General features: G+C 43.4%; 1 long non-coding RNA gene across 1 annotated transcript; it reads left to right on the top strand.

Annotated features, from left to right (window-relative positions):
- The first annotated feature begins 5,261 nt into the window (after positions 1-5,261).
- Positions 5,262-24,971, top strand: LOC128339629 (uncharacterized). The gene is made up of 3 exons (XR_008313140.1): positions 5,262-5,475; positions 7,039-7,184; positions 24,876-24,971. It is a non-coding gene; the product is annotated as an uncharacterized LOC128339629 (long non-coding RNA).
- Positions 24,972-26,893: the final 1,922 nt, after the last annotated feature.

Genomic DNA, 26,893 nt, shown 5'->3' with positions numbered 1-26,893 from the left:
CCTTCACTACATATGTTATAGATGTCTGTTTTCCTCTGGCATTAGATTGTGCAGGGAATAGGAGGAAAACGGAATGTAAATGTTCATTTCATGTGATGAAGATAACAGGAGCAGGAAATAAACGTAAGCCTCCACAAATTTCACAGCACCATCAATAAGCCACCTGTTTGGAGAGAGACGTATATATAAATCTCCCTTAATGTTTACGCATTTTCTCCTTTGAACACTAGAAACAAAGAAAATAGGTTAATCATTTGAACAGAAACAAAAAAAAAAATAGTTTTATGATGGGGACTTTGACTTCTATTTCTAGTTTTGCCAGTGGCCATGTCCTTCTCGGGGTGTGGCCTCCACTTTGTATGGAATCAAATATGCAGTGCACTGTGTTCTTGAGGGCTGTGAACAGCATGAAAAAAGTTCCACTCTAGAAATTGTTTGTGCACATGTCCACATGTGAGATGGATTTCAAAACATAGTCTCTAGTTGCAGCGGGATATATAGATAGATAGATAGATAGATAGATAGATAGATAGATATAGATATAGATATAGATATAGATATAGATATAGATATAGATATAGATATAGATATAGATATAGATATAGATATAGATATAGATATATATAGCAAGGTTCTTATGAGAGCAGCTTGCAAACAGAAAATACCTGCTCTTCAGACTGTTTTGCAGACTCTTTCCATGTGTGGATCACAGCCATTATCATAGACTTCACTGACTATGGGAAAAGAAAAGCTCCCTAAGAAATATGAGGAGAAAGGGAAGAAGGAAGAGAAACAGATGCACTTATGAATCTGATAGACCGGACATAATGGCCAACATCCAGACTAATGAAGCATTTGTGCTACTAATGCTGCACTGATGCAACAGGGAAAGGGTGATTTTCATAATTTCCCCCTTCTCTCTGAAGCCCAATGTGACTCCTGAAAGTATGTCCCTGAGGGCTCTGTAAGTCTTGGGGACACATTTTTGGAACTCACAGTCAACTGCTGCTCTAGCAGGCACCAAGGATGGTAGAGGCCAATCTTCCTCCCTGCCTCTCTCTCTCTGCTAATCCACCCAGAGTAAAAGCAGCAGCCACCACTGAGAAAGCAGCAACTGCCAGCAAGTAAGGGGGATTGTGGTTCAAGGAGATTTGGGGTAGACAGAACCTGAAACTCTACCAATTCTGTTATCATGAATGCAATGTCCACTTTTAGTTCACAATTGACTTGGAATAAATCAAGCTAGTTTCTTGTTTAAATAGCTCAGTTCACCAATTACAAGTCAAATGGGGAGGGGTTTCATCTGTCACTATTTTATACTATGATGCTTCAGTATTTACTTTAGTAGTATTGTTAATGCTCCTGTCTGACATCCAGACTAATGTACTGAATAATACTTCTAAGGGAGTAGTCTAAAGGACTACTAATTTTCAATAGGGTTTTCTCTAGTAAATGTATGACATTATCATTCCATATAGGTATGTCCAAAAATTCAGATATGTTGGGAACAGATTGGAAACATAACAACATTATTTATAAAGTAGAAGCTGGGAAGAGGTTGGAAACATAATTAGTACTATTTATAAAGTAGCATATCAGCATAATCAAAAATAAGGCATCCTTATGCTGAAAAAAGAGAAATGTGTCCACTCTGAAATGTGAAGGTTTGTTGTTTCATTTTGTGTTGGCCAAATCATCCTAAATCACTGACTCACAAATAATTTGTCTCCAATTCATCTGTAGATGGATGACAAGTATAACTCTTTTACAGCTGGAAATACTAAGAAGAGGTCTCAGAAATAATAGATTCTAATTTGAAAACAAAGAAGAATTGTTGTGTGTACACACACACACACACACACACACACGTCATTTCACAATTCAGCCATAATTAAGCATTCTTTAAAACCAATTAATTTGAATGGGTATGTTAAGCACATTCTTATGTTTCTCCCACTTTAATCACATTAATGTACTTAACTTTAGTGAGATAATTTCCTTATTTTATTCTCATACCAAGTACCGTAAGTACCTCATAGCCTGCTGTATTAAAAAGGCTAGCAAGCATGATTGTTTAGCACTACATGTGCATTGATCATAATTGTTTTAGACAGACAAATATATGCTAATCCACCAGTAACACTAGTAAGTTAGATCAGTGTCTTGCCACTTAATACAGGGGAAAAGTGTTGCTTTTGGAACTCTGCTGCCTAAGGTCAAGGGCTATCACTCTTTGTATCTATTGTGGTGTTCTATGCCTAACATTCCAGACAGGGGTGTAGCAAAGTTGGAATGGGCTTTGGGACAAAAAGTGAAAGTGTGTCCTCCACCACTACCTTCTTCTTCAGAGAAGCATAAGAACATAAAAACAGCCCTGCTGGATCAGATCAGGCTCAAGGCCCATCTAGTCCAGCATCCTGTTTCACACAGTGGCCCACCAGATGCCACTGGAAGCCTACAGGCAAGAGTTGAGGGCATGCCCTCTCTCCTGTTGTTACTCCCTGGCAACTGGTACTCAGAGGCATCCTTCCTTTGAGGCTGGAGGTGGCCTATAGTTCTCCGACTAGTAGCCATTGATAGACCTCTCCTCCATGAAGTTATCCAAACCACTCTTAAAGCCATCCAGGTTGTAGATAGATAGATAGATAAATCTTTATTGTCATTGTCCTGTGCAGAACAACGAGATTGAAAAGAATCTACAACCACTACTACAGTTGTTGACTGTCACCAGATCTCGTGGCAGAGAATTCCACAAGTGGATTATGTGTTGTGTGAAAAAGTACCTCCGTTTGCTGGTCCTAAATTTCCCGGCAATGAATTTCATGGGATGACCCCTGGTTCTAGTGTTATGTGAGAGGGAGAATAATTTCTATCTATCTACTTTCTCCACACCATGCATGATTTTATAGACTTCTATCATGTGTCCCCACAGTCTTCTTTTTTCTAAACAAAATAGCCCCAGGTGTTGTAGCCTTGCCTCATAAGGAAGGTGTTCTAGACTCCTGATCATCTTGGTTGCCCTCTTCTGCACTTTTTCCAGTTCTACAATGTCCTTTTTTAGATGCCATGAAAGGGAACGCAAAGGGCAAGTGCCATCAAGCCGGTGGGCTCCCACACTTTCAGGGGCCCAAGGATATTTGTCCTCTCTCTCCTTGTTCAATTGTAGCTATGTCCTTGATCTCAAGGTCAGTCATTAGCACCTTGAATTAAAATGATCTCAGGTAATAGGGCTTAGGAGGGGGGAAATTCTACATGCAACCCTGTAGGGTTTCTGCTAAACAGAGTAGATAACAGTCTAGATGGACCAGTGGTCTGACAGATTTATATATGGTTACCTCCATCATGGCTGCTAGGTCAAGGAAGGTGAAGAGAAGGGAGAACCCCATAGATCATCTGTTACATGTTGGATAGGAGGGCTATGTGCCAACCGTTTAAAATATAGTAGAGCAGATCCAGGAAGGCTGTATGCAGTTATGGAACATTCTCACAAAATCAGGACATCTATTTGTTAATGTTTGATTTATCCATGAGCTTAAGTATGGTAGAAATTGTTTTTCCTTGACATAACTAATGGGAAGGGAAACTGTTAAAAGGTGCACATAAATAGCTTTGCATACTCATGCCTCATTTTGGTAATTAGTGGCACAAAGTGAGGCTTTTAGTTTAAGTAGCCCATACTGTTTGTTTGTTTGTTTGTTTGCATGTTTGTATGTTTGTTTGTAATGCAATAGCTCAATTGAAATTGAGTGAAAAGAATGATTTCAGGGCCCAATTCTACATTTCACATTCAAATATCAGCCTGACCCACACTTGCTTTCAAAGGGAAGAAGGTAATGAAAAACAAAACGTAATGTGTTGCCTCTTTTGACTGAGACCAGAAATGATGATGATGATGATGAGGAGGAGGAGGAGGAGGAGGAGGAGGAGGAGGAGGAAAGATATTGTGTTGGACTGAGTAAAGAAATTGCTTTATCAATTGTTAAATATAAGAGAGTGACCTTTTAAAAGGGGCCCCTTTGCTCAATAGCCCGAATGAAGGCATTATGTTTAGGGCACCATATTGTTCTTCAAGGACAAATCTCAGTTTGAAGTCCTGACATTATTGGGGGCAGATTTGTAAAAGACAGAATACAACATCTGCCTTGTGAACTGAGGCTTTGGAACAATGCTAGCAGCAGGTGTTTGTAAGAACATAAGGAAAACCTTGCTGGATCAGGCCCAATCATCCTGTTTCACACTATGGGCCACCAGATGCCACTGGAAGCCCACAGGCAAGAGCTGAGAGCATGGCCTTTCTCCTACTGTTACTCCCCTGCAGCTGGTATTTAGAGGCATCTTGCCTGTGAGGCTAGAGCTGGCCTATAGTCATCAGACTAGTAGCCATTGATATTCCTGTCTTCCATGAATTTATCTAAACCTCTTAAAGCCATCCAGGCTGTTGGCTGTCACCACATTTTGTGGTAGAGAATTTCATAGGTTGATTATGCGTTGTGTGAAAAAGTGCTTCCTTTTGTCGGTCCTAAATTTCTTGGCAATCTGTTTCATGGGATGACCCTTGTTTCCTGTGTTATGCGCTTGTGAGAGAAATTTCTCTCTATCCACTTTCTCCACAGCATGCATGATTTTATAGACCCCTATCATGTCTCCCCACAGTCATTTTCTTTCTAAACTATAAAGTCCCAGGTTTATAAAACTGGGGAAAAGCTCTGCACTAGGCCCCACTTGGTGCATTAGCCCTTAATACCCTCCTCCCACAAGCTTCTTGGCAGCAGGTGACAGACAATGTTTCTGACCAGTCTCCTCATCAACAAATGGGGGAATCTTTGGCAGCAGCAGCTTCTCTCCCCACACTTGAAGGCTGCAGCAGCCCTCTCTCATTCACCAGTTGAGATGGATCCTTTGAAGAACTGCTGTTGCCGTTAATGAGTCCCTTGGTGGTGTTAGCAGCTCTTCCTCCTCCCACTTACCCTTGCAGATATTTTCCCATTAGGGTATAGGGACTTTTGGAAAGCATCCCATTGGCTGTGTTCAGTGGGGCGTTGGGGAGTGGGAGAAAGAGGAGCTGCTGTGTGAGTCTCTTGGCCAAGATATTTGTATGGAAGCTCCTCTTTTTTCCATTGTTCCCACTGGCCAATGGGACCACTCCCAGAGGCCCAGCTCCTCCTCTTTCCATTGTCCATACTAGCCAATGGGACTTCTCTCAGAGGCCTTATGATGATGCAAGGGCCTCTGGGGGACACTCCCACTCATAGATGGGATGGTGAGCACGGGAAAGGCATACATCTCTCAACTGACTCACTCACTGCTGAGGGCTTGGGGTCAATGACCATTTGGGTGCTCTGATGGGCATGAACCTTCATTTGCTGCCCAACCTGGCCAATCCCTGACGCTGCCCTGCCTTGGAGTGAATCATGATGTGCACATTCAGAACATAATTCTACTTTCCTAGCATCAGCACCAGCCTAGAAGTAGGAGGTAGGGAGAACACATTATGGATTGTAATGCAACATTTGAAGCAAGGCTTCCCAATCACTTTGCTTTAACCAAATAGAATAGAATAATTTATTTTGGCACCTAGCCACAGCAGTGCCAGCTTTTGACTCAAAGGACGGTGCCACGCAGCCACCTGACAGGGGACCAGTAACCATTTTGGAGGTCTATACCAAAGGAGTAAGGTTTAAAAAATGCAGTTGTTATTGCTGTCAGATTATTGCATAGCTGAGCACAAGACATGCTGAGAAAAAAGATCCAATCTGTACAAAGGTTATATAAACTAGCTGCATGCTGCTTATAAAGGCCCCTCAATTCTGTTGATTAGAATCACTTGTCGCAATGAGAGCATTCCTATAATCAAAGACACATCAATGTGTGATGTGTTTTTAATTATTCACACCTGCTAATGTTCCAACACCACACATAGCTTGGCCTGTTTGAAGTTAAAGTAACAAACGGCTGGGACTCAGGGTGCTGTTTTTGAAAACTCACTATTTTCCATTTCCAGTCCTTCTCAAGACTGAGCGACAAGGCACGCTCACCATCAAGGCTGATTTGCACTAGATATTGAAACCCTCAAACGTTTCTTAATGAGGAATCTTTATACTAAGAAGGGTAAAGAAGTAAAGGGGAAGGGAAGTAAAGAAGTAAGTGGCGATGTAGATGGGTGAAGAGAAAGAATAATTGCTTGGAGCTGACTTATGAAATTAACCATATTCATCCCTCCCCTGAAAAGGAGGGGGACAACGGAGAGTGCTGTTATATAGGGCAGTTTCCCAGGTGATTTTGTGTGCAAGGTCCCTAGACAGTACCTCCTTCAAGTTCCCTTCAGCATGTATTTTTTTGGCAGTGGCAGCACGAGGGGGGTGGGAAATGAGAGGGGAAATGTACAGAAGAGGCAAAGTGCATTCATGAGTGTGTGAGCAGTGTCCCACATCTTCAATTTCTGAATCAGAAATGGGGGGCAGGTGGGGGGGCAAACTACTTGCCTGAGGGGGTCTCCCCCCCCCCCGGAGCCGCCCTTGTACTTTGGGCATGGTAGTAACACTATGTGGGTGGTTACAGACACCACTCACCATTTTAACTTACCACTGTGGGCATATGGCCATAAAACCATGGGTCTATATCATCTTGCCAAGTGGTATTCATAATTTTATTACTAAATGTACAAACACGTGTGTAATGGGTGGTAAAATGACTGCCTGCAGGCACATTCTAACGAGCAGTAGGAGAGGGTGCACAAACAGATTGCACTGGGGCTGAACTTGTGCATCATTCATATGAGGAAAGGGAGACTCTGTCTCCATATGAATGTTCAGTTCCTTGGAATTCCTCTTACTATCTTTGATTAAGTGAGAAATGCCCTGTGAGGCACTCTAGGCTTAGCCTCATCTCATCTGCTCTGAGGCCTCCGGTGTGGCAAGGGAATGGTCTCATCAGTGCACCATAAGCCTGTATAGCCTTTTTTCCTTTATGTAATTGTTAAGCATACAGAATCTGAACTTTTCATGCTACACTCTGAAGATTCTGCATCCTTTATTGAAGGTTCTCTTATCCAATGGGCAAAGTGGACAGTTGCCCATGGCTCGTCACTATCAGAGACCCACCAGGCTTGAAAAGCTGAAGCTTTTGCATATGACTTCCTCCTATGCTTATGCAAGTACTGAAAAAGTGTCTTCACCTGAGACTAGGTATTTGTTTTCTATTATTTTACCCTGCCCCCAGGAGATGGGGCGCTGAACAGAAAATTCACAACAGTAAGCAGTTAACATTAACAAGTAGTTTCATGTTGGCAGAATGCCTGCTTCCTCAGTTGCTTCAGTTCATTGTTTGTAATTGGTCTCTTTGTCCTTATTCTGGGGGATGTTCTGGGCTGTGAACATTTTCTTCCTTAGTCAGTTGAGAGGCTTTCTATGATTAGTTGTTTGCAAATTAGTATTTGACTCAGTATTAGGGGTGTGCGAGACGGCTCACCTCGTTCTCACAAGGAGCCAATACATTAGCTGCCCATGAAGCTTGGTTTGCAGTGCTGTGTAGGTGGAGGGAGATGGGGACACAGTTTTCATTTCTTTCCCCTCCCCACAAATACACTTTTTGCTGTCAGGAATATCTCCCTGAGGGCCATGAAGCCCTCAGGGATATATTCATGGCAGAGAAAAGGGCTAACAAGTGTATGTCTCTGCAGAAAAATACTGTATTTGTCTGTGTTGGTTGTGCTACTGCTGGTGGTGGTAGTGGTGGTGATGGTACTGGTGGTAAAGGGGGAGTTTTGGTAGGGGATGCTGGAATGCTCCTGATGACACTTTAGGTTAGCTGACTCTAAAAATGGGCAATGATCTAAGAGCCTATGATCTTCTGGAAATTAATAGCATAGAAAAGTTTTAAAGGCTGCAGAATAATCCTAGAATATTTTGTTCAGAAGTAATTCCTACTGAGGCCAATGGGACTTACTCCTAAAATCATGTAGATACATAAGATAGCAGCTGTCAGACTTTTGACATTGCCAAATTGCTTTGTTGCAGGGAAAAGGGGAGCTGGTCTTGAATAGTTTGTCCTGTGCTTAGGCAATCTAGAGGCTCAGAAAGAGTCTGCTGTTTCAGACTGCCTTTGTCATGCTCTCCTTTCCTCCCCCTCACCCCTCCCCCAGTCTGAAAAATCCTGCCTACAAGGTCTTCTGATAGAAGATGTGTCACTGGTTTTTATTTTATATATTTATTTTATTGATCATTTTCTATACTGCCTTTCATCAAACTAATCCCAAGGAGGTTTACAGTTTAAAAAACACAATAAAACTAATAAAAATAACATTAAAACAAATTGAAAACAATAAGAACCATTAGAAAAGTAAGCACATAGTTGTACTTACTATGCAGTGATGGATTTTGCCTAACTTCAATGGTAAACTGCTCCTGTATTCTATGAAGAAAACCACATGGCTCTGTGGTTGCCAGGAGTTGACACTGACTCAATGGCACAACCTTTCTTTCCTTTTTAATGTGGTATTGCATGGCGAAGCGGACTCTATGTCTTATCCCTAGTTCATGTATTGTTTTCTGAAAGGCACATGTCCTTACTTTTTATCATCATGCAGAGCATCTGTCTGCTTGTATGGAACAGATCCCAGGTTCAATCCCTAGCAGCATTTCCAGGTGTGGCTGGGAGAGACAACTGCCTGAAACCTCAGGAGCAGCCCATGCTAGTCCATATAGACAATACTGAGTTAGATGGACCAATCAAATCTGGACCATCAAGAAAGAAGCACATCTACAACTAATGCTCGAAGGAAAACTAGCAGGAAAAAGATCAAGAGGAAGGAGGAGGAAGGTCTGGATGGATGACTTGAAAGCATGGCTAGAAATAGACACAGAAGATGTCATCCACAATTCTAGGGACCACAATCTATGGCTTTTTCTGGCTGCCAACCTCCCAATCAGCGAAGGCACATGACGAGAGAGAGAGAGAGAGAGAGAGAGAGAGAGAGAGAGAGAGAGAGAGAGAGAGAGAGAGAGATGGACCAGTGGTTTGACTTGGTTTAAGGCAGCTTCTTATGTTCCTAATGGCTGACATGATACGCAAGGCTAGCAGTGACAGGAGGGTATTTCTGCACCACTGCTGTGGACATGGAAGTAGTGGTGCCACTGTAGCTTCTCTCACAACATTAGTGGCATATGGGAGAAACTTCAGCCAGTGTTGTCCCCAGCAGTGCCTCTAATTCCATGTCCATAGCAGCAGCACCACACTACCACCCTGTCGCTGTTAGCCTTGTGTGTTATGTTAGCTAATACATTTAGCTTTTCACATTGTATGGTATTCCCTTCAAAGCAAGAGTGAGCAAGGGAGTGGCCCTCGCTTCCATGTTGCCTGGGGCCCACCTCTGCCTTAAAGCAGTCCTGCTACCTTGCTGGTTTCAATCTTTTCTTTTCCTAGTTTCTCTCTTTTCTTGTATTATTGCTGTGCTGGTTTGTTTTTTGCTTCCAGCTGTATCCGAAAGCAACCTTTAATATGCTATTTCCCTGCTGCTTCTTTTTCTTGTTCCTCATCCCTAAAGACAGGTACACAATGGATTTCTGCCTCTTCTTCTTCTTCACTGTGCTTTCTGCCCTTTCCAGTCCTTTCTGTGTAGGATTTATCTTGAGAAAGAGGAACAACAATATAACCTCTTTGGCAGACAATTTGACCTTTGATGATCTCCGTCCATTCTCACTGGGCAATTTCCACAGAACAAAACTGCTGCCATTTAGTTTTCTTGCTGAAAAGCCCAGAAAAGCTGGGGATTGCCAGCTGCCATGGCATCCAAAGTGTGAGAGATTTCAAATTGTTTCAAAGGCCATGCCTTTAAATTGCAGCTTAGGGTATATTTGCATATAGCCTAAGCTGATGGTGATATTCTACTGACTGGACAGTTCTTGAAGAGTAATTAGGACTGATTCATATCTTGCAAGAGCTCCAGGCCCTCCTTCAGCATTTCACAAAAGATGAAAGTAAGGAGAACACCCCTGTTCTCACATAGTGAAGCTGTTCTGACGACCAGCCAAAACCAGGTTTAAAAAGCTAAGCCTAATCTCAGCTGATTGCCAGAACCACCAGCAAACCTGCCTTCGGAGCCCACTTTTAGAATGAGGTTAAGGAAACAAGCACTTCCTTAGCCCCATTTTTTCCAATTCCGAGGCTGGGTAAGTAAAGCCTTTTCAGTCCTTTCAGGCCTCGCAGAGGGCATTTTCACATGCGTGGCGGTCGCCAAAATTATGGACGTTCGCTCTTATGGATTCCCGAAAAGGCTTTATTTACCTGGCCGCGGCAGTGATGAGGAAGGCCGGCGGGGGGCGAGGGAACCCGCACGGACCCCCCTGCAGCTTCAGCAAGCCCCCCGAAGGGGCGACAGGTACTTCATTAGCTTAATTTTTTAAAAAAAGTCCGTGGACCGGTTTGGGACCGGACTGGGACTGGACCGGACCGGGGGGGTTTGATGGGGGGCCAGACCGAACTGGCCCAGTTCCGTTCGAGGCTTGTCCGGCCTCAAACCGAACCGGGCCAGACGGTTCTGCGCATACCCCTACTCACCACCACCTCCTCCATTCCATCTGCTGTGTGGTATGTCCATTTACTCTGCAATAACCTTGTCTCCCTCCAATTTATAGCTCAACATGTTTGTCCATTTGGTAAAAGTAGATGTGAAAAATAATTGTCTTTTTGGTGAGATAAATAATTGGTGAGATAAAAACAAATAATGGTTTTTGGTGAGATAAAATACCAGCTGCAGTGTGTGAAATAGAATGGTGTGTGGTGCTTGGTGGCTTTAGGTTCAAAGTCCATGAACTCCTAATTGTGCCCTTAAGAGGTAAATATAGCTGAAATGGGGCAAAGAGCACTTTCAGGGACAAAGTGATTTTTGGTGGGAAAATGAAAGTAGGGGAAAGGGTCTCATATCTGAATCCTGCCCCCACCACTGCAGCTGCTTTGGGCTAAAGAAGAAGCCCTTCTTTTTTAAAGTATGCCTGATAAGTATGTAATAAGATAAATGTTTTGTTTGTCCCTGAGTGTTGATGACCCTGTATTTCCATAGATTTGGTCTAGAGACAAGAGGCATCAAAGATTTCATAGCTAGATATCTAAATCTAAACTGATTTCTCTAGAAAACCCTAGATCTAGATTTTTGGGGCTGGAGATCAATCTGTTATACATTACCCCCAAAAGATAAGAACAGGGATAAAAACAGTCATAAAGCTCTTTCAGACAATTGTGCAGTCAGGCAGTATGCCCAGGGATTCCTGGTCATGAGAACTGACAGGAATTCCTCAAGCCCAGATCTCTGACAGCAGGATAACCCAGATCCTACACTCTGCTGTTAACCCAGATTAGTGAAAAATAGGGGCCTTTTACCTCAGGTTGCTGATCGTGTGCTGAAAATTCAATTTAAGGAACTCTCAATGCCAGTGGCCAAATTTGTCATAGAGTTCTGTGGCTAGAGGGGCCAGGCAGAGTAGTACAGCAGCAGATCTCCTCTGCCCTGGGCCTTCTAGCCTCAAGTTATGTGCATTTGCATGTAACATGGAACTGCAGGTCCAATGGACTTGCGGTTCTACTCCTCCTTCCCCTTGCTCTCTCATCCAAATTCTTCAGGAAAGCTCCCTCTCTACAGTCTCACTGATTGCAGAGAGGAGGGGGAACTGGCTGCCTGGGCTCTACTGAAGGACAGCCCTGGCAGACAGCCCTGGCAGCCAATAGCAGCCAGAGTGAGGGGGGAGCTTACTCCTTCAACTCCGGTTGCAAAGCAGCCAGACTGCGGTGCTAGCGTTTGGACATTATATTGGCACTGTGGAACTGGAGGGCCAGGTGGCCGACTTCACTACAAGGTACAAATTACTATTCACGGATGGAAACCGCGGGTCCATTTTCTTTTTTAACTGCAGTTGCCTGCATTGTGACATTTGGAAATTGAAACCGGAGACCCCTTAAATTCTGGTTGTCTGTTATGTGCAAATGCAGCCTATGATAAAGATGGCTGTTGGCCGACCCAACTTTGATAGCCATTGATAGATCTGTCCTCCATGAATTTGTCTAAGCCCTTTTAAAGCTGTCCAAGCTGGTGGCCATCACATTGTTTTGTGGCACACATTTCTGTAGAATTGACTGTCAGTAATTAGTGCAAAGTAGATTTATGATAGCCAGTTATATGAAAAATTTGAAGGGCAGTTTCTATTCTAATTAGTTGTGACTAAGCACCATTGAAATTAAGGAGATAAGTTAGTCTTGAGAAACCGAACTCCCATTAATTTCAATACGACATAGTCATGACTAACCTGAAGTTTCTAGCTATATTTTGAGCTGTATTTTGAATACTTTACCAGGGCAAATTCCGTTGCAGTCTGATGGAGGAAGGGTCTTTTGACTAATAGTGAAACCAATTTGAATACAGAAGTCTGTGATTTCAATAAACAATAAACAATAAGCAAGTCTTAACTATTCCAGCAACATATACTTTAGGAGTGTTTTTCATTGTTTGTTTTCATCACACTGCTATCAAAAGGACTTTCATACACCATACTGTAATTGAATTTGCCTCTGATGGAACTCGATTTAGCTCAAAATTCATTGTGCTTTTTAGTATCACTGTTGAGGATAAATCTGCTTTGCACTCAGTTATTGACTTTGGTTTTCTGCTCCAGGTTTTGCAGTCGTACACACTGAGGCTAAAAAATAATTTGCAAGATGCAAAAGATACAATGAGGGCATGCACATGAGCAGCCCAGGCTGGCACAGCCCTACCTGGGAAGGGCTGCTAGTGTGGAGTAGTGTTTCTGTGGGTAGGGCTGCTCTTTGCTGGGGTAGCCCGGGTTTTCTATCTGGGTTTATACTGAGGTAGAAGGGCACGAGTATGCCCTTCCTTCTCAGTCCCCAGTCATATACATACCCAGGCTACATGCAACCTGAGCATTCCTAGAGCCAGGCAGCTAGAGCGCCCAGCAATGGAGAAATCCCCCAGTGCACTGCACTACTCACATGTTGTATTATGGGATTTCTGGGCTTCACCGGGGTCACACAGATGGCCAGTGCGCATGCGCGGTGGCCTCATAGCCACCGTCAGCACAGAGAGGCCCAGAATGGGCTGAAAATAGCCCCAAGTGGGCCATTTTGAGACTGAGGGGAAGCCAGAGGTGGCGGCGGGGCTACTGGAGACCTTCCCCAGCTGTAGCACTGCCCCCCAGATGAGATGAGTGGTTTTTTAAAAAAATAATATATTATTTTAAACATTAGAACCCCCAAACACCCCCCCAACATGCACTTCATTTGAAGGGCCAGTATCCAGGTTCACTTTTATAATGAAGACCAGTATAGTCATTCACACAAACACATGTACGAGTGTACAGACATCTGTAGACTCGTACAGCATAATATCTGAATTGGCCTCAAGTCTCATGGAAGCCTTTAACTCTATGCATCTATAAACTGAGCCAGCGCCTTGACATGTGGAGGAGTGACTACACACCTGTCCTCTCACAAATCCAGAAGATGAAGTGTATGAGCCAGGTGTAGCATATCATTGCCTGATCAGGCAAAGGTACAGATCTTACATCCTTTCGGCTCAGAAATGCAAAGAGACAAAGCACAGGATTCCTGCCCAGCCTATGACAAATCAGGGGAAGGGCTCAGAGATATTTTCATTTGCCTGGGGCAGGCTGAGCCTCGTGTCAGTCCTGTGATCGGGGCGGCCCAAGGCATTTTGCTGCCTGAGGTGAAGGACAATATGAAACTCCCCCCATCTACGGGGGTGGGGGGAGTTTTAAATGTTTTAACTGTGTTTTCATCTGTGTTGTTTTATTGTAGCATACAAATATTGTTGTAGAAAAATATGCTAAATAAACACATACACAAATACGGGTGGGTGTTTAGCACCCTCAGGCCGGACTGCCAAGGCAAGGGTGGTGACCCAGGAGCCCTCTCAGACTGCTACCAAGCCAGGCAGTGGCAGTGCGGGGGTGGTGGTGTTCCTAGCTCAAGGCCAGAAGATAAGATGTGTCCCAGCAGTGCAAAGAAGGAAAATGAACAATTTGCCTCAATGAGGAGAGGAAAGGTGGCAGTAATGGATGGAGGGGGACTCCATGGTGGCAGAGGCATGGCCTTTGACTGCCTTGCCATGCCCTATGAAAAGCCCACCCTTGCTGTAGTGACTGTATTTTCAATCAATGTTGACATATGGGATTGCCGGTTTCTCCAAGGGGGCAAAGGGAATTCACAAACCATTGTGGGGGCACTCCTGGGCCCTGCCATGCTATCAATCTCCTCCTCGCCCCCACCATTTCCCAAGTATTGGCAGGCTGATGACCTCACCAGGCCTCATCTAAGAACAATAAATCTAGGGTTCTTGGATGCATCTAGTCTAGTAAGCCAATTGACGCACACTTCCTAATCAAATAGCATGCAGTCCAAGGATGTGCCTACAGAGTACCCTTTTGTGCATGTAGTTCCTGATCTAAGGTAAAGTAAAGGGTGCCGTCAAGTCGATTTCGACTCCTGGCTCCCACAGAGCCCTGTGGTTTACTTTTGGTAGCATACAAGAGAGGTTTACCATTGCCTCCTCCTGCACAGTATGAGATGATGCCTTTCAGCATCTTCCTATATCACTGCTGCCCTATATAGTACCAGCTGGGATTCAAACCAGCAACCTTCTGCTTGTCAAGCATTTTCCTGCTATGCCCTTAAGCTGATCTAGCTGGAAATAAAATACATATTGAAGCCTGTTTCCACACAAGTGCATCACTCTTGCTGAATTGGGACACCTGAATAGAACAGATTAGAGAGTAGAGCTGGTCTTGTGGCAGCAAGCATGCAGGGGCGTATCTAGGGTAGGGCAGGCAGGGCATGTGCCCCGGGCACCACTTGAAGGGGGGTGCCATTTTTAAAATATTTTTTTTAAAAGGCCACCGAAAACAAAATGCCCACCGCACATGCTCAAATGGCCTCTGTGAGGTTCTAGGTCATGCCAGGGCTCTCAGAGGCCATTTGAGCATGCATGGTGGCCATTTTGTTTTCAGCTGCCTTTGTTTTTTAAAAAATTATTTTTAAAAATGGCCCCCACACATGCTCAAATGTTCCCTGTGAGTTCCTAGAGGCCAGCGGGGGAAGGGGCAACCTTCTCAGACCCCACCCATGGCCTTTAGGAAGCCCCCCGAAGGGGCTCCAGGTAAATTTTTTTTAAAAAAATAATAATATGTCACTGTACACATATTCAGATTGGCACTATGTACAGAGAATCAGGGTTTGTGAATACAGAGCTGAAGCTTATGAGCTAGGATTGTATTCATTTGCTTTTACTTTGGTTCTTGTGATAAGTGAGTTAAATATGTTGTCTTAATAATATTAATGGTTAGTTTGTCTTTGAATCAGTGTGAAATCCTTGGTATTAAGGCCCACTGGGAGTTTCTTGCTCTCTTTCTCTCATTTTAACTATCTTTCTGAAATACTAGAATATATTCCAAGCAGTGACACAGTTTACTCTGCATATCTTTTAATTATTTTCAGAGTATCTGGGAAAAGTCAAATTCTCCATTTATTTTTAAAGCTTATGTAATAGTGATGCTACAATGCATAGTAGAGAATTAGACAGGCACTTCTGTTTAGTTTTCCAAGTACACCTCCACATAGTATTTGGATATTTCATGAGCCCCAGCATACGGAAATGTGTAGTTTTCCAGCAATTTTTGGTCTGGCTACGTCCACTGCTAAATAGTTTTTTGAAATATTAAAAGAATAATGAGCTTAACTTGTATTTTTCAGCTGATATTATGGTAAAGTTATCTGAAAGATGGGTGTCAGATGTTTGGACAAGGGGTGCAATTTCAGTGCTTGCCTAGGCGCTATTTTCCCTAGATACGCCTCTGCAAGTATGACTTGTCCCCCTAGCTATGCAGGGTCTGCCCTGGTTGCATAAGAATGGGAGACCACATGTGAGCACTGTAACATATTCCTCTCAGGGCATGGAGCCACTCTGGGAAGAAGGTTTCAAGTTCCCTCTTTGGCTTCTACAAGATGGGGCTGAGAGAGATTCCTGCCTGTAACCCTGGAGAAGTCGCTGCCAGTCTGTGTGGACAATACTGAGCTCGATAGACCAATGGTCTGACTCAGTATATGGCAGCTTCCTATGCTCCTATGTTCCTATCATTAGTGAAGTTTCTGAATTTACTCTGAGTCCTTTAGAGTTCACAATCCAAATAGCTTTGTAATGGTTAACAAAAATGTGAGCTCTCTTTGCAAGCAGCAATGCAGAAACAAAATGCTAATGACTGTTCTTATACCGGTACATTTCTTAGCCCAAATGTAGGCCAAAAGCAATATATATTCCTCTACCTACATTTCCATTTGTCAAAATGCATATAAATACTTTGAAAAGGTTATTGAGGTTACAGGAAAAACTAAAGCGCTTTGATGTTTCTGTATATAACTTTCTCCAAAACATCAGCAGTAATACTTCAATTTAAAAACAGAACTGTCAAATATCTTATTTGTATTTACTACAAGTGGATTTGGTGGAGTGCTCAAATAATAGAAAATTTCAGGGAGTTTATCTAGTGGTGGTCATTGCCAAGAGCTCAAACTTAATAAGTTATACAAAGAACTAGATGAAAAAGTAGGCCAGGCTCATGGGGAAAAAGCAAACCAACAACAAAGCAGAAATGCTTGACACATTTAGGGCAAAGAGATTCTTGATGGATAGTAGTCTCTGCTTTTTTTCTGGACCAATAATCTGTGTTACCAACGGCAAGTAATCAGACAAGAATCTTGGTGTCTGTGTATCTAAATTGTGCTTATCACCTAGGTACTAGGGACCCTGTTCATAGCTATCTGCCTTAGTCAGAGGGCCAGTGCTTGTGCTAGATTTCTCCGCTGGCATTTTAAAATCACATCCAGAGATGTGTGCAGAAAATACTTTAAAATCCATGTTGCTGTAATGCCAGAGAGTTCATGCCAGAGAACAAGATGCATGAACTCTGCAGATTTTGGTCTTTTACTGAATTCTGGTATACAAAATGAGATGTCTTTGGCCATTTTCTGCTGCCTTCTTGCATTTTTTGTAAAAAAAAAAAAAAAAATCAAGTAAAGGAATTAATCATAGAAGCACCACTGAGCAAAGTCAGAGATCCAGCTTAACTGAAATCATATTGCAATGTGTGTTCAATCATTTTCTTGTACAGTCCTTATATTTGGTGCTTAATTTTTAAAGTGCTTAAGGTGCTGTAGACGTCACACCATTCCTTGCAGAGAATAAGTGGTTTCACATGAGGCTTACATGACCTGTGAATCTCTTTTGCACAATGCATCTTCTGATTATTGTTTGTGTGGAAGAGGAATAAAAGGAGGGGCATTTGTAATGCAGGTGAGCATTATGGTTAATGTATATTTTACATTTGTATTACAAACCTGTTTGAAGCAAGAATGGTAAGACTCATGTGTTAAAATGTCTTAAGAATGTCACTGTCTTCTCCATGGCTATATCTACTGGATGAAATTAGGATAATAATAAAGATCAGCTGTATTGCTGGTCCATAATAGAAAATGTCATAGCATCAATAAACAAAATACTATTGCCAGGACCAACCAAGTTCATAATGCAACATGTGAGCTTTCAAGTTACACAGAATTAATCCTCAAGTTGGATTTTAAAAATGGTTTAAAGCAGTGTTTCTCAACCTTTTTGGACTCAAGGACCGCTAAATCATTTGTGCAGAGTGTCAAGGACCGCTACATTCTTTGTGTGCAGTTTCCCGGACCAGCAGTTAGTAGAGGGGTTTCAAGTTTAATTTTATTTTATATATCTAAGACTTTATACCGGTCCAAAACTTGCATCTACTTGCAATTAACTTGCAATTAAAATAATGTCATAAAATAAAATTTGTTAAACAATAAACTATTTTATTTACATACTATTTACACAAGAAATTAATTAAGAAATTAAATAATGTCATAAAATAAAATTTGTTAAACAATAAACTGTATTTTATTTACATACTATTTACATATCAAAATGCACACAATGTTAATGTGAACATTATATTCAAATATTTTAGGAGCAGAGGAAGAAGTCTGATGAGATATTCAAAATAAAACCTTGGTATGAAAACCAACAATATTCTTCCTTTCCATGTAGCCATAAATAAGAGCCATGTCTGCTTACTGGAAAGTATGCATTCCCAAATTCCAAGGAGACTCTTAGTACATGCATATAAAAAAAGAATCATTAAAATAGAACACATTCAAGCACTATTTGAATGCTTGCATTACTTTATCCCAAAAGCAATATTGGGGCTGTATTTGTGAATGGCAAAGAGATGACAAACTTTTGGTACAGTGGTAGAAAGGGTGTTCTCCAAAGCCATCCTCAAGCAAGCAGATCTTTCCCAGTCAGTACTACTTGATCCTCCATTTCTTCATATCTAGCAAGCTCCTTTATGAGGCGCAGCAGGTCGGCGCAGCCCTCAGACCGCGCGGCTCGGAGATGGAACGGGGCCATTTTCGCGGGGGGGCGGATGGGATGGGATCCAGGGACTGCCTCTGTTTGCAGGCCAGTGCTTCTGTGCAGCATCCCAACTCTGTGGCCATGCACAGCACTGCTGGCTTATTTAAGCCCACGTAACGTGGGACTGCAAAAGAAAAGTTGCAGGAGACTCAGAGTTGTAGCGGAAGAAGAGGGAAGCGAGGCGTCGCCAAAACAGAGAAAGGGCTGGAACAGAAGAAGCGGCTAGGAGGAGTAAGAGCGAGCGAGGGCGGGCGAAAGGGAGAGGCTAGCAGGTCGGAGTGGGGTTTGAGAGCAGAGAGGCGAGGGAGCAACAAGAGGCAGGGATTGGGCAGGGCCGAGGGAGGAAAGCCTGCAAAGAGCGGAGTCAGGGTGAGGAGTCTGCGCCAGGGAAAGCCAGATTAAGGAGTGGCACTTTGGGAGCAACTTTTGTCGAGTGCGGAGCGAAGAAACTTGGAACAGGGCCATTTTCCCGGGGGGGGGGGGATGGGATGGGATCCGGGGACTGCCTCCGTTTGCAGGTCAGTGTTTCTGTGCAGCATCCCAACTCTGTGGCCATGCACAGCACTACTGGCTTATTTATCCTCAATGCTCTGCTCTCCACTCCCTCGCGTGAGTCCCCGATAGTTGAAGAGCAGGAGAAGCAGTCGACGGCGGCGGCACAGGCACAGTCAGGCGCCAAGCATCCCCCTGGCAGCACAGAGGGAAAAAAACCGCAATCTCAGTGGCAGCTTCTTCAAGTAGTTTTGGGCCGATTTGGCCCGTCTTCGGCCATGTGGGGGCGGCGGCGGCAGCTTCTTTGGCCTGAAATTGGGCCTTTGTGGGGGCGGCTGGGCGGCGGCTGCAGCCGCGGCAGTTGTTTGGGGCAGGCAGTAGTTTGGGCCTATTTCGCCGTCTTCGGTCGTGTGGGGGCGGCGGCGGCTTCTTTAGCTTCTGTGGGGGCAGCTGGGTGGGCGGTCGGTGGCGGCGGCAGTCTGGGCCGATTTGGGCCCAGACTGCCGATTCTGGGCCTTGATCTGGCCATGTGGGCGACAAGCGAGAAAGCGGCAGGGAGGGGTAAGTAAACCCTCCCGCCCTCCTAAATATACCCCCCCTGCAGTTGGTCAAAGCAAACACTCACAGCCTCAGCACCTCACTTATTTTTAGCCCAGTAAGTTTAAGCAGCTCACCTTCAAAGATCTCAAAAAACCACCTTCCAGCAACCACCCAATTTCTCCACTCACTCACTCACTGACTGGGCTATCTTCCCGCCTCGGCACAAGCCCCGCCCCTGCTCCACCCCTATTGGCCACTGACGTTCCAGGAGCCTCGGCATTTCCGGGGAGAGAAAAACTTTTACAGCGGAGAGAAAAGCGGATAGAAAAACAAGCGTATTCAGTTTGGAGCCCTGCCTTCCTAGTCGCGGACCGGCACTCAAGCCTCCGCGGACCGCTGCCGGTCCGCGGACCGGCTGTTGAGAAACACTGGTTTAAAGGATAGGAAAATAGATGTTTCCTTTTGACAGCAAGGTGCTAAACACCTGTCTGCAAATTGTTTTGCAGTTGGCAATGGAGAACATTCTTAATTAGGTTAAAATTATGGCCTGCATTAGGATCTCGGACCACAAAGTGGCAAGCTGGGAGAAGAATGCAGTGGAAAGGATTCCTGTGAAAATGAAGAAAACAGTAAATCATCTCTGTGGCCTAATATTTGTATTGGCAATACAAGGGCAAAGAAGCTCTTCTTTTCAGCCCATATTGCATCTGCAAGTTCATGTCCAGCAGAATTATTCAGGGTTGTGAGAGGGCTAGTGAGTGCCCCTCCTCCCTTGAATCAGGATTTTGAACCATCTATTACCCGCTGTGATGTATTTAATGGTGTTTGTTTGGGTTTTTTTGATAAAATCTCTTGTATTTGGGCCGACTTGGATTCAGACCCTACAATTACTGTGGTGTCTGAATTGGAGGTGTCCAACAACTCCTCTTATGTGGTCAGGCTGGATCAGTTTAGGTTTGTGATTTGTGAGGATGTGGACAAGCTGCTTGGAGTGGTGTGGATTACCACCTGTTCTCTTGACCCATGCCTGACATCTGGCAGAGAGGTTGTTGTAGAAGGCCTAGTAGAGATCATAAATGCTTCTTTGAGGGACAGCAGGATGCCTCCTTGCCTTAAGGAGGCAATAATTAGACCACTTCTGAAGAAGCCTGTCTTAGATTCCTCAGAGTTCAGCAACTATAGTCCTGTCTCCAATCTTCTGTGGTTGGGCAAGGTAATTGAGAGGGTGGTGGCCTCCCAATTCCAGGCAGTCTTGGAGGAAACTGATTATCTAGTCCAGGCATCCCCAAACTACAGCCCTCCAGATGTTGCTGAACTACAACTCCCAGCATCCCTAGACACAATTTTTTGTGGCTGGGTATGCTGGAAGTTGTAGTTCAGCAACATCTTGAGGACCGCAGTTTGGGGATGCCAGATCTAGACCCATTTCAGTTTTCGGGTGGGCAATGGGGTGGAGACTGCCTTGGTCGGCCTGATGGATGATCTCCAGTTGGCAATTGACAGAGGAAGTATGACTCGGTTGGTCATTTGGGACCTCTTTGTGGCTTTTGATACTATTGACCATAGTATCCTTCTGGAGCGTCTGAGGAGGTTGGGGGTGGGAGGCACTGCTTTGCAGTGGTTCCACTCTTACCTCTCGGGCAGATTCCAGATGGTGTCCCTCGCAGACTGTTCGTCAAAAACCGAACTTCAGTATGGTGTCCCTCAGGGCTCCGTATTGTCTCCGATGTTGTTTAACATCTACATGAAACCGCTGGGAGAGATCATCAGGAGATTTGGTGCAGGGTGTTATCAGTATGCTGATGACACCCAAATCTATTTCTCCATGTCAGCATCATCAGGAGAAGGCATAACCTCCCTAAATGATAAAATAAATAAAATAAAGGCATAACCTCCCTAAATGATAAAATAAATAAAATAAAAATAAATGTCTGCTTGGAGGCAGTGATGGGTTGGATGAGAGGTAACAAGCTGAGGCTGAATTCAGATAAGACGGGGGTACTTATTATGCGGGGTCGGAAATTGGAAGATGATTTTGATCTGCCAGTTCTGGATTGGGTCACACTTCCCCGGAAGGAACTGGTACGCAGTCTGGGCGTGCTTCTTGACACAAACCTCTCCCTGGTGTCCCAGGTTGAGGCAGTGGCCAGAGGTGCCTTTTATCAGCTTTGGCAGATATGCCAGCTGTGTCCATTTCTTGAGATAAATGACCTCAGAACAGTAGTACATCTGCTGGTCACTTCCAGACTTGACTACTGCAATGCACTCTATGTGGGGCTGCCTTTGTATGTAGTCCAGAAACTGCAGTTGGTCCAGAATGCAGCAGCCAGGTTGGTCTCTGGGTCATATCAAATAGACCATATCACTCCTATCTTAAAAGATCTACACTGGTTGCCGATAAGTTTCCAGGCAAAATACAAGGCTTTGGTTATAACCTATGAAGCCCTAAACAGCTTGAGCCTTGGGTATTTAAGAGAACGCTTTCTTTGTCATGGACCCCACCACCCATTGAGATCATCTGGAGAGGTTCATCTGCAGTTGCCACCGGCTCGTCTGGTGACTTATCAGGGATGAGCCTTCTCTGTTGCTTCCCCTAGGCTTTGGAACACACTTCTTGCTGAAATAAGAGTCTTCCCATCTCTTACAACTTTTAAAAAGGCAGTCAAGACATTTTTGTTCATCCAGGCTTTTAATTAGATATTGTTTTAATTGTGTTTTTAATGGTTTTAACGTTTTAAATTTTAATTGTTGTAATGTTTTATATTTTTTATATTTATTTTTTTTGTAAACCACCCAGAGACTTGTATTTGGGGCGGTATATAAAGAGAGCTTCTTCCACTAATCTTGTGTGATGGGCTAACGCAGAGGCGTATCTAGGGAAAATAGCGCCTAGGGCAAGCACTGAAATTGCGCCCCTTGTCCAAACATCTGACACCCATCTTTCAGATAACTCTACCATAATATCAGCTGAAAAATACAAGTCAAGCTTGTTAATCTTTTAATATTTCAAAAACTATTTAGCAGTGGATGTAGCCAGACCAAAAAATGCTGGAAAACTACAAATTTCCGTATGCTGGGGCTCATGAAATACCCAAATACTATGTGGAGGTGTACTTGGAAAACTAAACAGAAGAGCTTGTCTAATTCTCTACTGTGCATTGTAGCATCACTATTATATTAGTTTTAAAAATAAATGGAGAATTTGACTTTTCCCAGATACTCTGAAAATAATTAAAAGATATGCAGAGTAAACTGTGTCACTGCTTGGAATATATTCTAGTATTTCAGAAAGACAGTTAAAATGAGAGAAAGAGAGCAAGAAACTCCCAGTGGGCCCTAATACTAAGGATTTCACACTGATTCAAAGACAAACTCACCATTAATAGCCATATTATTAAGACATCACATTTAACTCACTTATTACAAGAAGCAAAGTAAGAGCAAATGAATACAATCCTAGCTTATAAGTTTCAGCTCATTATTCACATGCCCTGATTCTCTGTACATAGTGCCAATCTGAATATGTGTACAGTGACTTATATTATATTGATTTAAAAAATATATCTGTAGCCCCTTTGGATAGGGTTCCTAAAGGCCATGGAGGGAGGTCTTCAAAGGTTCCCCCTCCCCCTGCTGGCCTCTAGGGCCTCGCAGGGACCATTTGAGCATGTGCAGTGGGCATTTTGTTTTTGGTGGCCATTTTTTAATTTTTAAAAAAGGGTGCCCCCCTTCAAGTGGCGCCCGGGGCACGTGCCCTGCCTGCCCTACCCTAGATACGCCCCTGGGCTAACGAAAAGGTCAGTCCTTCACATTCCTGAGGCCTAGGTTGTTGAGGACTTTAAAGATAATCACCACCACCTCAAATTAGACCTGGAAACACACAGGCAGCCAGTGAATCTCGTTCAGTAATATGCTACCGCACCCATGGTCCTGGTGAGAACACTGGTGTCTGCATTTTGTACTAGTTGATGTTTTTAGATACTGTTTAAGGGCAGGCCCATGCATAGCACATTGCTGTTCAGATGTGACATAGGTAAATGCCCTCTCCAGCAATGGGAGCAACTGGTGCACTGGCTGAAAATGCGCAACACACTCCTGGCCACGGCTGCAGCCTGACATCCAGGTCCAGGAGAACCACCAGACTGTGGACCTGTTCTTTTAGAAGGAGTGCAAGAGCGGATCCCATGACTGAATATTTGCCCATATTAAAAACCCCATGCACACAGAAAACTGAGTCACAGAAGCAGCAAGGCTAGAACATTCTCCTCCTACAAACTGGCACATCAGATGAGAATAATTTACTGCAGACTGGGCAAATCTGTGAAATGTGACAAAATTAAAATTCCTGGCAAAAATTGGTGGTAGCAGAGCTTGAAATGGAAAGCACCTTCATTGAGAAACATGTTCACTATCCCTTCACAGAAGTAGGAGAAGAACTGATATATTTTGAAATTCCTTTAACTATCTGCAAAGAGGTATAATGCATATATGCATAAAAAGGTATAGTATATAAAGGTAGAGTAAGGAAGATATTTCTGTCTGATTTGGATACTGTGACAAGGTCTCTGACAAGTAGAGATGAGCACCAAAGTGTGAAGTGGGGACTCACCCAATCAAAACATGGATTCATATTCTAAGCTCTGTTATAGTGTTTCTAGGCAAGTAGGGATAGTGAGGAGGGCTCATGGGAAACTTGGGTGGCTCCACTCAGCACATCACTTTAAAAAAATTAAATTAAATTAAATTAAAATTGCATCTTGCGCTCTATAGTTACATTCCAGAAGTCTGGAACGAGGACAATCTTTCAAGAAGATTGTGTACAGACCTCACTGAATGAACGGGAGTTAAGTAATCATTAAAAAAAAATCAGTTTTACAAATCTTATACTCAAAACCTGGTAGGAGGGAAATAGAGCAGAATAAATAAATTTCAGGTAACTAGTCGTGCAGCTCAAAATTCTTGAAGAATTAGAAGTAGGAAAAGCATTGTTGCTATTGCCTATAAATACCATCCTTTCACATAATGTTTTGTTTGGGGTTTTTTTGTCATCTCAGTGGCCCTGCTTTGCATGGAGCAACATGTATAAAATATTTATGGAAGTTCACTGACTTTAGAATGATGAGAATTCTCCAGAGGACGTAGGTAGTTTTTTCAGTCAATGAGTTCAACCAAGCTCCGGCACCATATAAAATGCTCCATAAAGTTGAGTTGAACTATTTAGAGCTGCCCTCGGAATTATTGCTATCAACAAACCCGTGAGTCTCAATTACTTAATCTATGCAGCTGTTGTTAATAGCATTAATTATTTAATTCTAATAGGAAAATTGTTGCTTTCCAGGTCGAAGCAGCTGCATCTATCGCTGTCGTTCACCATGCCCTTTAAGAAATTTGACCACTAGATGGGGGTAGAGAACCTTATTTTCTCCATTAATACCACCACAGCAAAGGCATTGGAGAAGGATTGCCTTCATTAGGATTGCCTACTAGATGTGGGATCTTAGAGCTTTTGAGTAAACCTTGCTGTTGTTTTTTACCTGAGGCAGTTTCATGTTATATTGAACTGAGATGCTGCTGTCTTTTCTTTTTTGTGATTTCCAATTTATGGAGAATTGCTTCTAATGAAAATTCTAATGCAATCAATGAGACACGTTCTCAAAAGTTCCAGGCAGCGCTCTCATGACCTGAAGCTGGGAAATACTGCTGCAGTGTTAAAATTTAAACAGGTTCCTTCATAAAAGTCACCCTCAATGGTGCACAACGATCTTGTCTGCAGATACCTTGGTCTGCTGAATTATCATAACATGTAATTGTAATTTTAGGCACTGGGTATGATCATAATGACTCCCTAGCCAGATTCAGGCATTATGTTGTATGAGTGTACAGATGTCTGTACAGTCACACATGCATTTGTGTGAATGACTGTACCGCTGTTCATTTTAAAAGTGGATACAGACCCTTCAAATGCATGGTGCAGATATGAAGTGTACTTCTGTACTTGCATTCAACAGAACATGTGAATGACTGTACCTGTGTACAGATCAGTACCTGTGTATACTGTACACTCGTTGTACAAGTGTTGAACATAATGTGTGAATGGGCCTACTGAATCCAACACATTCAATGTCTTTCTGTCCAAAACCAGAGATATTCAATGAATACTTCTTTTTGCTTTATTTTGAATAGTTCTATACAAAAAGAAGTCCACAAAGGGGTTAACATAAGCATAAAGGAGGGAGGGCAGATGTTCTTGTGGTAGGGGGCATGAATTGTCCCCTTTGCTAAGCAGGGTCTGACCCTGGTTTGCATTTGAATGGTGACAACATGTGAGCACTGTCTCCTGTGCGATATTCGCCTCAGAGGGATGGGGCCCGAGCTCAGTGGTCGAGCATCTGCTTGCAGTGATAGAACATCTGCTTGCTTCCAGAAGGTCCCCGGTTCACTCCCTGGCATCTCCAGGTAGGGCTGGGAGAGCATCCTGCCTGAAACCTTGGAAAACCGCTGCAAGTCAGTGTAGACAATCCAGAGCTACATGGGCCAATGGTCTGACTTGGTATAAACCAGCTTCCTATGTAAAGGGGCTTATAATGTAAAAAGCAACATAATGGAGACACCAGCAATAGCAACACTGAGATGAATTGTAGAAGTTTATGCCTGCGAGGGACCAGTGCAGAAGAAGCAGCTGTCCCTTCTACTATGCAGTGGAACAGACTCCTCTTCTACCATAATGCAGCAGTGACAAACAAGAGCATGTGCAGAGAGAAAAAATGCAGAAAAGTCTGGACTTGCAGTGACACCTCCATGCTAACAAGAGCCAAACAACTCTTCTTGGCCATTGCTTCAGTGTGCGGCTGCCTGAGTCAGTATTTGGAACCCTGTGAAGCTACAGTATCTTCACAGAAATAAGCTCCTTCAGCAGGGGTACGCTTCTACAATTCATCCCACCATTGCTATTCCTGTTGGAGATGGAGTTCCAGTGCATCAACCTTTTGCACCAACTATCCTAATGACCACTAGGGGCATTGGGAAGCTAGTGAGGGTCTCCTTACCTGTTCCTGCTTGCCTCTACTCTATGCGCCATGTCTTGACTTCTCAGGTACTTCCTATAGTGAGTCAATCCTCTTCTTTTGCTCCTAGAGAGAAGATGGAAACATCCTTCTCCCTCTCCCTGCCTATTTTTTATGTAGCTGATAGATAGGATGGGTCTTTCCCATCTCAAATGTATTTCACCAATAAATCAATTTAGTTTAGACTCTACAGCGATCTCCATGTGTGTTACTTAAATAGCTGCAACAACTAAACTCTGCACTCTGTAACTGGAGTGGTTGCTTGCTTGGTGCTTTGCTAAATCATTACAAA

The sequence above is a fragment of the Hemicordylus capensis genome, chromosome 1, assembly GCF_027244095.1.
Source record: "Hemicordylus capensis ecotype Gifberg chromosome 1, rHemCap1.1.pri, whole genome shotgun sequence".
Taxonomy (NCBI): Eukaryota; Metazoa; Chordata; class Lepidosauria; order Squamata; family Cordylidae; genus Hemicordylus; species Hemicordylus capensis.
Note: the sequence above shows the minus strand (reverse complement) of the source record. Positions and strands in the feature narration are given on the sequence as shown.